Source organism: Pinus tabuliformis, chromosome 8, assembly GCF_031772625.1.
Source record: "Pinus tabuliformis cultivar Carrire ecotype Pingquan chromosome 8, CPIR1, whole genome shotgun sequence".
NCBI lineage: Eukaryota > Viridiplantae > Streptophyta > Pinopsida > Pinales > Pinaceae > Pinus > Pinus tabuliformis.
In genome coordinates, this window is record NC_142294.1 from 840258093 (window position 1) to 840270666 (window position 12574).

Consider the following 12574-nt stretch of genomic DNA (forward strand, 5'->3'; position numbering starts at 1 on the left):
TGCATATGGATGGTCTATATTTATACACGGAAAACACTAACCAAAGAAACAGAATAAATACATTAAAAACACATTAAATACTAACCTTATAAGGTAAATGTGTAAAAGTTCTAAATTCAAAAATAGTATAAATTTTTTTTTGTCTATGTGAAATAAAAAAAATTGTGATGGAACCAACTCACAAAATAGAAGAATAAGATAGATCAACGACTTCAAAAGTAGCCTCTTCGAGGGGGAAATCTCCTTTATCTTACACAAATGAACAATTCTTGGATGATACAAATGACAAGCCCTCATTACTATAGATAGGAGTCTAAGGGGTCACAATATAACCAGAGCTGACATAATAATAATAATGTAAGGACACAACAATAACAATAGTGGGCTTCTATCGGTCACAATTATAAAAGCATCGGGACAACACGGGCACAACAATGCCAATAAGGGGCTACAATGACAACAATAATAATGGAATACAGTAGTATTATAGGGACCTAACATGCCCCTCTCCTTCAAAAAAGTGTTGTCCTCAATGCTCGAGTAGTTCTAGATGCTTCTATATAAAATTCTCATCCTTCCATGTGGAATATTCAGTGAATAAGTTCTTCTACTTTATGAGATACTCTAAAATTGAGCGATTTCATAGTTGTCAAGCTCTTGTTTTAGTGACTGCTTTAGCTTCCAACATGATTTTTCCTTCCTGGTCAAGTTCTGGCAATATTGTTTGAACTGGGCGCTTGTCACCTGTAACCTTATTTAAGCATGAAAAGTGGAAAACTGGGTGCACTCGAGAAGATGCAGGAAGTTCCAATTTGTATGCCATAGTACCAATCTCTTGCAACACCTTGTGCAAACCATAATAATTTGGTGATAATTTATTTTCCTTCTTAGCTTGCTTGAGGGACATTTGTTTATATGGTTGTAGTCATAGAAATACCAAGTCACCTACATCAAAACTTCTTTCATTGCGATGTTGACCTGCCTGTTGTTTCATTCTATTCTATGCCAAGGTCAGGTTATCCTTTAAGAGTTGGAGTACTTTTTCTTGATGCTCGATGTGATCTTCAACTGCTTGAACCTTAGAATTTTCTCTTAAATATGATGTGATGGACAGTGGATGATATCCATAAAGTGCCATAAATGGGGCCATTTTTGTTGCAGTATGGAAGGAAGTGTTATACCACCATTTAGCTAGAGGAAACCATTTGAACCATTGTGTTTGTTTATCAAATACAAAGCAACAAAGATATCCTCCCAAACATTTTTTCAATATCTCAGTTTTCCCATAATATTGAGGATTATAAGATGAGCTATGAGCTAACTGAGTGCCTAGACAAGAAAGTAATTATGTCTAAAAATTTCCAGTGAAAAAAGGATCTTTGTCGCTTACAATAATCTTTGGGTTTCCATGTAGATTTTGAATTGTTTCCATAAATGAAGTAGCAACTGTACTGGCTTTAAATGGATGAGTCAATGCACAAAAGTGTGCATACTCGGTAAGTCTATCAACTATCACCATGATGACACTCTTTCCTTCAGACTTCGGTAAACCTATGATAAAATCCATTGAAACATCCTCCAAATGTTTACTTGGAATGGTTATAGGTTGTAATAGACATGGGGTCTTAGTTCTGTCAACTTTATTTCTTTGGCAAACCAAACATTCCATCGCAAACTTTTGAATATCATATTTAAGGCCATCCCAAAAAATTTTGTTCTTAACCTTGTGCTAAGTTTTTAAAATTCCTAAATTCCCTCCTAAGGGATAGGTGTGAAATTCCAAAAGAATTTTTTGGTTGAGTTGGGAATTCTAATAGAGGTATAAGTGATCTTTGTACCATAATGAATAATTTTTCTAGCTAAATGTATTAGATGTGTTGGGATCTTGCTGCAACTTTTGAATGAGTTCCCACACTTCTTCGTCATTCTTCCATTCATCCCTTGCTTCATTTATCCAATATGATTGGATAATATAAATGGCATGAAGAAATTCTTCCGCCTCCTCATCCTTTCTTAAGAGTGCATCTGCAACAACATTTCACTTCCTTTTTTGGTAGATGATTTCAAAGTCATAAACCAACATCTTTGTGACCCATTTTTGCTGCTCTTCTGAAGATAATATTTGTTCTCAAAAGTATTTAAGACTATCATGATCCATTTTTACCTTGAATTGTCTTCCCATTAGGTAAGGTCACCATTTATTAAGTGCATGTATTATTGCCAAAATTTCCTTCTCATAAATAGCTTTGTGTAAATACTTTCCTTTGATTGGATGACTTTCAAAAGCAACGGGTCTTTCTTCTTGCATTAAAACAAAAGGAATTCCATTTCCTGAGGCATCACATTCCACAGTAAAGGTTTTTGTGTAGTCTGGCATAGCTAATACTGGTGCTTGGCACATTGCCTCTTTAAGATGTTGAAGGGCTTTCATTGCTTCTGTAGTCCAAGAAATTGCATATTTATTTAGTAATGTTGTTAGAGGTGCTACTATTCTCCCATAATTCTTGACAAACTTGCGATAATACCCTATAAACCCAAGAAATCCTCCTAGATTCTTTATGGATGTGAGGATTTTCCATTCCTTAATGGCTTTAATTTTGCTAGGGTCTACCTTAACACCTTCATGAGATGCAATATGACCCAAATATTCCACCTCTTGTACTCCAAAGAAATATTTGGAGGTTTTTTCATATAGTTGCTTCTCCTCCAATAGTTTGAGCACTCTATCAACATGTTGAACATCATCCTTCCAAGAGTTTTTGTAGATTAGTATATCATAAAAAATACTAATACAAATTTTCTAAGGATGGGTTTGAAAATGGAATTCATCAAACCTTGAAATGTAGAAGGTGCATTGGTAAGGCCAAAAGGCATGACAAAAAATTCATAATGACCCTCATGATTTCTAAATGTTGTTTTTAGAATGTATTCAGTCTTGATTCTAATTTCATGATATCTTGAACGAAGGTCCAACTTGGGAAGTAAATTTCTCCATGCAATTCATCCAATAATTCATCAATGACAGGAATGGGAAATTTATCTTTAATAGTGAGCTTGTTGATCTCCCTATAATGTGGACACATGCACCATGATCCATCCTTCTTGTGCACCAATACTACTTGAGCAGAGAAAGAACTTTGACTAGGTTGAATTATACCAACCTCTAGCGTTTGTACAACCATACGTTCAATTTCACTCTTTTGGGCATAAAGATATCTGTAAGGCCTAATGTTTGGAGGAACAGTTCCTGGAATCAAATGAATAGCATGATCATGATCCTAAATAGGTGGGTGGTCTTTAGGAATCTTAAATACCTTGGAATGATTGTCCAAGGCTTTTTGGAGATCTAGAGAAATAGATGATTTCGATGTGGAAACCTCTAGTGAACATAATTTTGCAATTACACCACGTTGTTCTTTATTTAGAATATGTTTCATGCCATTAGAGTTGATTATTTTTCTTGGTTTCCCTCCAATACCCTTAATTCAAATTCATTTCCTTCTGAAAAAAAAAAATCAAGAAAAGTTCTTGAAAATTAAAAGCTATCATACCCAAAGATTGTAGCCATTGGACTCCTAGTACAACATCAGCACCACCCATTGGAATGGAAAGCATTGGACTATTCAACACATATTCACCCATGGATATCTTGATATTATGGCACTTTCTAGAGCAATTTAGGGTTCCTCCATTTGCAACCATCACTTGACACTCTGGTGCTGGATATAGGAAGCAATTCAATTCCTTTGCTATCTTACAATGAATAAAATTATGGGTACTTCCCGAATCAATCAACCCTATTACATTTTTCTTCTTGATATGTCCTCCTATCTTGATAGTTTGAGGAGTGGTAATTCTGACCAATGCATTAAAATATATGGTCTGATTCATTTCTTATTTCTCTAGGTTTTTTCCTGGTGTGTATCATCTTCATTTGATGTTTCTTGTTCCTCCTCTTCTTCCTCTTCACAATATATGTAAAATAATTTCTTCTCATCACACTTATGACCTTTAGTGTATTTTCTATCACAACTATAACAAAGCCCTTTTTATCTTTTTTCTTCCAATTGTTGTGGTGTCAACCTCGCAGGTTGTGGAAGGCTAGAGGCAACAACACTTCCATCTTTATAGTTTTGATTGGTAAGCTTCCTTGTTGCCATAATTTTTCTTTCAATTTTTGTTTCCAACCTGAGTGCCTTCTCCAATTAATTAGGTTCCCAAAGGCGAACCTCATGTTGGATGTTATCCTTTAAAATCCCTATGAACACATCAATCCCATGCTCCTCTGTAATATATTTTACCCTTATATTCAATTTTTTGAAGTCCTCAATGTGATCCACCATTGAACCCTTTTGTTTGAGATTTATCGATTGGCTAAAAAAGTGTTTCTTTTCATATTCTCATAATGTGCTATCATTTCTTCTGTAAAAATTTCCCAATTGACAATTTGTTTATGAGAGAAAAGTCATCGATACCGTAGAAACTAATCTCCTTCTAAATATAAAGTCACAATGCATACCTTTTGTGTGTTTTTCACATTATGGAGATTGAAATATTGCTCCATCTATAGTATCCATGTTATGGAATCCTTACCATCAAAATTCATCATATCAATATTTGGAACATCATGGGTATTCAGTCCAACGTTAGAGTCTATGAAATCATTGACTTTGTTCTCATCATGTGAGTTTCCTCTACTACCTTTTCTCCATTAGGAAGTATTTCTTGTAACAACTTTTCCAAACCTCCTTTCAAACCATCCATGCCTTTCTTCAATATTCAATGTTTACTCCTAAACCATCCATATTAGCTTCCATGCCATCCATCTTAGCTTCCACGCCTTTCCTTAAACCATCCATCTTAGCTTCTATTACTTTTTGTGAGAGTGAAATTTGTTGCACTTTTTCTCGTAATTTTCATATATCATGTTGCATTTCTTCCTCTTCCTCATGAGTCATGCTAGAGCTTTCAGGATGCTTAATAGGTGTTTCCATTTTATTTCTTTGGGGCATCAATTAATGATAAATTTGCTTCATTGTGCCCTTTGAATCACTTCAAACAAATTTTTCAAACCAAACTTATGCAAAATTTTAAAAAATATTACACACATTTTTTCTCTTTATAGGAGCTCGATACTGAATATGTTGTATATCTATAATTTCATATATCCAAGGTCTGAAATTTCATCTTGTGATAGCCCTCTGCATCCTCTTTCCAACCCCACAAGTCTGGTCCAGATTGGATTTTCCAAGAAAGAGTTATGTCAAATCTCCCACAATGACCTGATTATAGACTCATTCAATAGAGTGAACTTGTACGAAGTGCCACATGTTAATGTTTTGACCTTCAGACCTAAAAAGGATACACAAAAAACCAAATTCCATCCTCTTTCTGTAGCTATTTATGAAATTTCAATCCAATGATCAGAGAAAACGATAATGGTTTTCCCAAGGTAACCTATTTGAGATCGAATTCAGGAGCCTGCAAAAACCTTAACTTCCTCAATTCATATCTCCAAAACTATAGCGACACAAGATCTGAAATTTCGTCCCATGGTTCATCTTGATTTCAGATCAAATGGGTTTTAATTTTAGCTTCTGAAGATTTGTAGAAAAAGTGTTATATCAGAAATTCCACGATGGCCTGTTTGAAGAAGCAAAACCCTAGAATCCAAAGCTCTGATACCAACTATTATGCAACCAACTCACAAAATAGAAGAATGAGATAGACCAACGACTTCAAAAGTAGCCTCTTAGAGGGGGAAACCAACTTTACATTACATAAATGAAAAATTCTTGCATGATAAAAATGACAAAACCTCCTTTCTATATATAGGAGTCTAAGGAATCACAATATAATTAGAGATGACATAACAATAATAATGTAAGGGCACAACAATAACAATAGTGGGCTTCTGTGGGACACAATAATAATAATATGGAGAAAACATGGGCACAACAATAACAATAAGGGGCTACAATGACAATAATAATAAGGGAATACACTAATATTATAGGGACCTAACAGTTTTGCACCAGGAAAGCTTCACGCAAACAACCCTTATGGAATTTAACATAATAACAAGATATTAATTTCATCTCTACCAAATAAAATTCCATATGTAGCCCCATTCTCCCACACAAATCGTGTTTTCTGCACAGTGAAAGCTCTGCACAACGAAACATAATAATATAAATGTTAAGTTCCCTCTACATCTTTATTCTCCCGCACATACTCCATCCTGAAAACAGTAAATTCTTTACACAATGAAACATAGTCAATCTTAAATGAAACAAGATAGAAATATGTGACACAAAAAAAGGAAGATTATAATATCGATAACAACTTAATAAATGTTTCAGAATGCAGAAAAATTTCAGCATTATCACATTTTCAAAAAATCATTTTTCTTTGTATATTATCAAAAGTATAACACTAAATAGTACTCCAGCACAACTCAAGAAAATTGATCATCCATCTCCATGTTGCACCTTCATATAAGCATTGCGTAATGCAAATGATTGTCAAACTACTTGGTCGAGAAATAGTCTAAGAAATTGATTCGCATAAGAATTTTTTAGTCTTCATCCTCGTTTTCCCACACACCCCCCATCATCTACTCTATAGAAGAAAAAATAATAATATTAATTGCATATTTGTTGAGTGTTCCCCGTTTACCCTACCTTTGCAAAATACCAAAAAACGCGTCAATTCTAGCACCATTCGGCAGAGCAATAACACACTGTCAGAGCACTCACAAAATCATGAACTGATCGCATAATAAAAACCAACAAAAAGTAGCTAATGATCTCATTCATTTGCTACAACAACATTTCCTGAAAATTTTCCAAATATTTAAACTATTGTTTAGCATATTGTTCACTTGGATAAAAAGAGAAAAATAGGCATAGTCTTGAAGACATATAGTTAAAAAGCTCTAAATTGTTTTTTCCCACCTGATGTTTAGATTCTTTAAACATTGTGTGGATCTTTGCATGTAAATCATCGTGCTAAGCTTTGCTTGTGTGAACCTTTCTACATAGTGAAAACTTTGCACAAGAAAAGCTCCATGCAAGTCTAGGAAATATTTCTAAGGTTAATTTTTTAGCATTGGTTGAGGAGCTAAGTAAGAGACAACTATTACTTTTACAAATTTCCATAGTGGTAATGACATTATTAAAACTATAACTTTAACATTTTATTAAATTCATGAAATTAATCATATTTTTACTAGTTAATCATTGATTTCAAGGCATGTGAAAACGTTAAGAATATAAGAACACATAGAGTTAATTATCTTTTTTACTTTTAAAAGTAAGGCATATAAACTTAAACATTCATGTTCAAAATCCACTTAATTTCGATTAGTTTTTTAATTACAATTTTCCTATCTATCAGTTGAACATTGTTGAGTCTCTAATACTAACCACTAATTTTGGTTTTGGTTTTCATAGAAGCATTCACGAGGTGTTAATCATGCCATATTTTTAGCATATACTTTACAAATACATGTTAAAATAGTTTTATGATGAGTTTGTTACAAATAAAATCCTCATCTCGGTTGTACAATATTGTTTTGGTAGTTGCACACTGTGAGGGATTATCATTTAAGAAAAAGTACAAAATGTGTAGCATTATTGGTAGATAAACAATGCATTGTTTGTTCTATATGCGAGTACTAAGAACATTTCTACAATACACAGTACAATCATGTAGCAATGATGTACAAAGTTCAAATACTACATAATGTGTTATGAAACCAGCTCAAAAAAGATAGAAAAGATAGATCAATGCCTTAGAATTCAGCCTCTTCGAGGGGGCAACCTCCTTTACATTACACAAATGAATGATTCTTTTATGATTCAAATGACAAAACCTCTTTTCTATATATAGGAGTCTAAGGAGTCACAATATAACCCAGCTGACCTAACAATAATAATATAAAAGCACAAAAATAACCATAGAGGGATTCTATGGGGCACACTAATAACAATATGGGGACAATAGGGGCATAACAATATTAATAAGGGATATAAATACAATAGTAATGGGGTAATCACTAGTATTATAGGGACCTAACATGCCCCTCTCCTTCAAAACAGTGTTGTCCTCAATGCTTGAGTAGTTTTGGATGCTTCTGTATAAAATTCTCATCCTCCCATGTGGAATCTTCAGCGGATAAGTTCTTCCACTTGATGAGATACTATGAAATTGATCAATTTCATAGCTGTCGAGTTCTTGTTTCTGTGACTGCTTCTGGTTCCAATATAATTTTTCCTTCCTCATCAAGTTCTGGCAATATTGTTTTAACTGGGAGCTTGTCACCAATAACCTTCTTTAAACATGAAACATGGAAAATTGGGTGCACTCGAGAAGCTGTAGGAAGCTCCAATTTGTATGCCATAGTACCAATCTTTTGCAACACCTTGTATGGACCGTAATACTTTGGTGATAATTTATTATCCTTCTTAGCTTGCTTGAGGGGAATTTGTTTATATGGTTGTAGCCGTAGGAATACCCAATCACCTACAACCAAAACTTCTTTTGCTGTGATGTTGATTTGCCTGTTGTTTCACTCTATTTTGCACCAACACGAGGTTATCCTTTAAGAGTTGGAGGACTTGTTGTTGATGCTCGATGTGATGTTCCACTGCTTGAACCTTAGAATTTTCTCTTAAATATGATGTGATGGATGGTGGCTCATATCCATAAAGTGCCATAAATGGGGTCATTTTTGTTACTGTATGGAAGGAATTGTTATACCACCATTGAGCCAGAGGCAACCATTTGACTCATTATGTTTGTTTATCAGATACAAATCAATGAAGATATCCTTCCAAACATTTGTTTGCTATCTCAGTTTTCCCATCAGATTGAGGATGATAAGATGAGCTATGAGCTAACTGAGTACCGAGACAAGAAACTAATTCTGTCCAAACATTTCCAGTGAAAATGGGATCTCTGTCACTTACAATAATCTTTGGGTTTCCACGTAGCTTTTGAATTGTTTCCATAAATGCAATAAAAACTGTACTGGCTTTAAATGGATGTGATAATGCAGAAAAGTGTTCATACTTGGTAAGTCTGTCAACTACCACCATGATGACACTCTTTCCCTCAGACTTGGGTAAACCTGTGATAAAATCCATTGAAACCTCCTCCCAACGTTGGCTTGGAATGGATAAAGGTTGTAATAGACCCGGGATCTTAATTCTTTCAACTTTATTTTGTTGGAAAACCAAACATTCTACTACAAACTTTTGAATATCCGATTTAAGGCCATCCCAAAAAAATTCCTTCTTAACCCTGTGGTAAGCTTTTAAAAATCTTGAGTGCCCTCCTAACGGAGAAGTGTGCAATTCCATAAGAATCTTTTGTTTGAGTTTGGAATTCTTACAGAGGTATAAGCAATCTTTGTACCATAACGAATCATTTTTCTAGCTAAATGTATCAGATGTACTGGAATCTTGTTGTAACTTTTGAATAAGTGCCCACACTTCTTCATCATTCTTCCATTATTCCCTTGCTTTGTTTATCCAGTCTGGTTGGATAATAGAAATGGCGCACAACAATGCTTCCACATCCTCATCCTTTCTTGAGAGTGCATTTGCCACCACATTTTGCTTCCCTTTTTTGTAGATGATTTCAAAGTCATAACCCAACATCTTTGTGACCCACTTTTGTTGCTCTTCAGAGGATAATCTTTGTTCTAAAAAGTATTTAAGGCTATCATGATCGATTTTTACCTTGAAGTGTCTTCCCATTAGGTAGGGTCGCCATTTCTTAAGTGCATTTAGTATTGCCAACATTTCCTTCTCATAAATGGCTTTGTATAAAAACTTTCCCTTGATTGGATGACTTCCAAAAGCAATGGGTCTTTCATCTTGCATTAAAATAGCACCAATTCCATTTCCTGAAGCATCACATTCCACAATAAAGGTTTTTGTGAAGTCGGTGTAGCTAAGACCGGTGCTTGGCACATTGCCTCTTTAAAATGTTCGAAGGTCTTTGTTGCTTCTGGAGTCCATGAAAATGCATCTTTCTTCAATAATGTTGTTAGAGGTGCTACAATTCTCCCATAATTTTTAACAAACTTGTGATAATACCCTGTCAACCTGAGAAATCCTCGCAGATGCTTTATGGATGTGGGGATTTTCCATTCCTTAATGGCTTTAATTTTGCTAAGGTCTACCTTAACTCCTTCATAAGATACAATATGACCCAGATATTCCACCTCTTGTACTCCAAAGAAACATTTGGATGTTTTTGCATATAAGTTTTTCTCCTCCAATAGTTGTAGCACCCTGTCAACATGTTCAACATGATCCTTCCAAGACTTGCTGTAGATTAGTATATAATCAGAAAATACTAACACAAATTTTCTAAGGAAGGGTTTGAAAATGAAATTCATCAAACCTTGAAATGTAGAAGGTGCATTGGTAAGGCCAAAATGCATGACCAAAAATTCATAATGATCCTCATGAGTTCTAAATGATTTTTTCGGAATGTCTTCAGTCTTCATTCTGATTTGATGATATCCTGAAAGAAGATCCAACTTAGTGAAGTAAATTGATCCATGTAGTTCATCTAGCAATTCATCAATGACAGGAATGGGAAACTTATCTTTAATAGTGAGCTTGTTGAGCTCCCTATAATCTGGACACATGCGCCATGCTCCATCCTTCTTGTGCACCAATACTACTAGAGCAGAGAAAGAACTTTGACTAGGTTGAATTATACCAGCCTCTAGCATTTCTGCAACCATACATTCAATTTCACTCTTTTGGGCATAGGGATATATGTACGACCTAATGTTTAGATAAACACTTCCTAGAATCAGATGAATAGCATGATCATGATCACGAATAGGTGGAAGACCTTTGAGAGTCTCAAATACCTTGGAATGATTGTCCAAGACTTTTTGGAGATCTAGAGAAATAGATTATTTTGATGTGGAAACATCTAGCAAACATAATTGTGAAATTACACCTCTTTGTTCCTTTTTTAGAAGCTTTGTCATACCGTTAGAGTTGATTATCTTTCCCGATTTCCCTGCAATACCCCTTAATTCAACTTCCTTTCCTTCCACAGAAAATTTCATGAAAAGTTATTGAAAATTAAAAGCTATTGTACCCAAGGATTGTAGCCATTGGACTCCTAGTACAACATCAGCACCTCCCATTGGAATGGAAAGCATTGGGCTAGTCAATACATATTCTCCCATGGATAGCTTGATATTATGGCACCTTCCAGAGAAATTTATTGTTCCTCCATTTGCAACTATCACTTGACATTCTGGTGCTGGATATAGGAAGAAATTCAATTCTTTTGCTACCTTACAATGAATAAAATTGTGGGTACTTCCTGAATCAATCAACACTATTACCTTTTTCTTCTTGATTTGTCCTTCTATCTTGATGGTTTGAGGAGTGGTAATTCCCACCAATGCATTACAAGATATGGTCGGATTCATTTCTTCTTTATCTAGCCTTTGATCCTAGAGTATATCCTCTTCTTTTGACCTTTCTTGCTCCTTTTCTTCTTCCTCTTCACAATCTATGTATAATAATTTCTTCTCAGCACACTTATGACCTTTAGTGTATTTGATATCACAATTGTAACAAAGCCCTTTTGCTTTTTTTTCTTCCAATTGTTGTGGTGTCAACCTTATAGGTTGTGGAAGACTAGGGGCAACAACACTTCCATCTTTATAGTTGTGATTGGTATGCTTTTTGGTTGCCATAATTTTGCTTTCCATTTTTCTTGCTAACCTGAATGCCTTCTCTAATGAATTAGGTTCCCAAAGGTGAACATCATGTTGGATATTATCCTTTAAAGTCCCTGTGAACACATCAATCCTATGCTCCTCTGGAATATTTTTTACCCTTATGTTCAATTTCTAGAACTCTTCAATGTGCTTCATTATTGAACCCTTTTGTTTGAGACTTATCAATTGGCTAAAAAAAGTGTTGCTTTTTGTATCCTCATAATGTGCTGTCAATTCTTCTGTAAATATTGCCCAAGTGATAATTTGTTTATGAGAGCAAATCAATTGATACCATACAAAATGATTTGGTTCCAAATATAAAGTTACAATATGTACCTTTTGTGTGTTTTGCACATTATTGAGATCGAAAAATTGCTCTATCTGTAATATCCATGTTGCGGGATCCTTGCCATCAAACTTCCTCATATCTATTTTTGGAATATGGTGGCTCTTCGATCTAACATTAGAGTCTATGAAATCATGATTAACATTTCTTTTATTCGCATCATGAGTTTCCTTTACTACCCTTTCACCATTTTTAGGTATTTCTTGTAGAAAATTTGTCAAATCTGTCTTCAAATCTGTCATGTTTGTCTTCAAATCTGCCATGTCTCTCTTCAAATCTATCTTCAAATTTATCTTCAAATCGTCCATCTTAGCTTCCACACCATTCATCTTAGATTCCACGCCCTTTATCTTAGATTCCACGCCATTTATCTTAGCTTCTATTAGCTTTTGTTAGAGTGACATTTGTTGCACTTGGTCTTGTAATTTTGATATATCATGTAGCATTTATTCCTCTTCTTC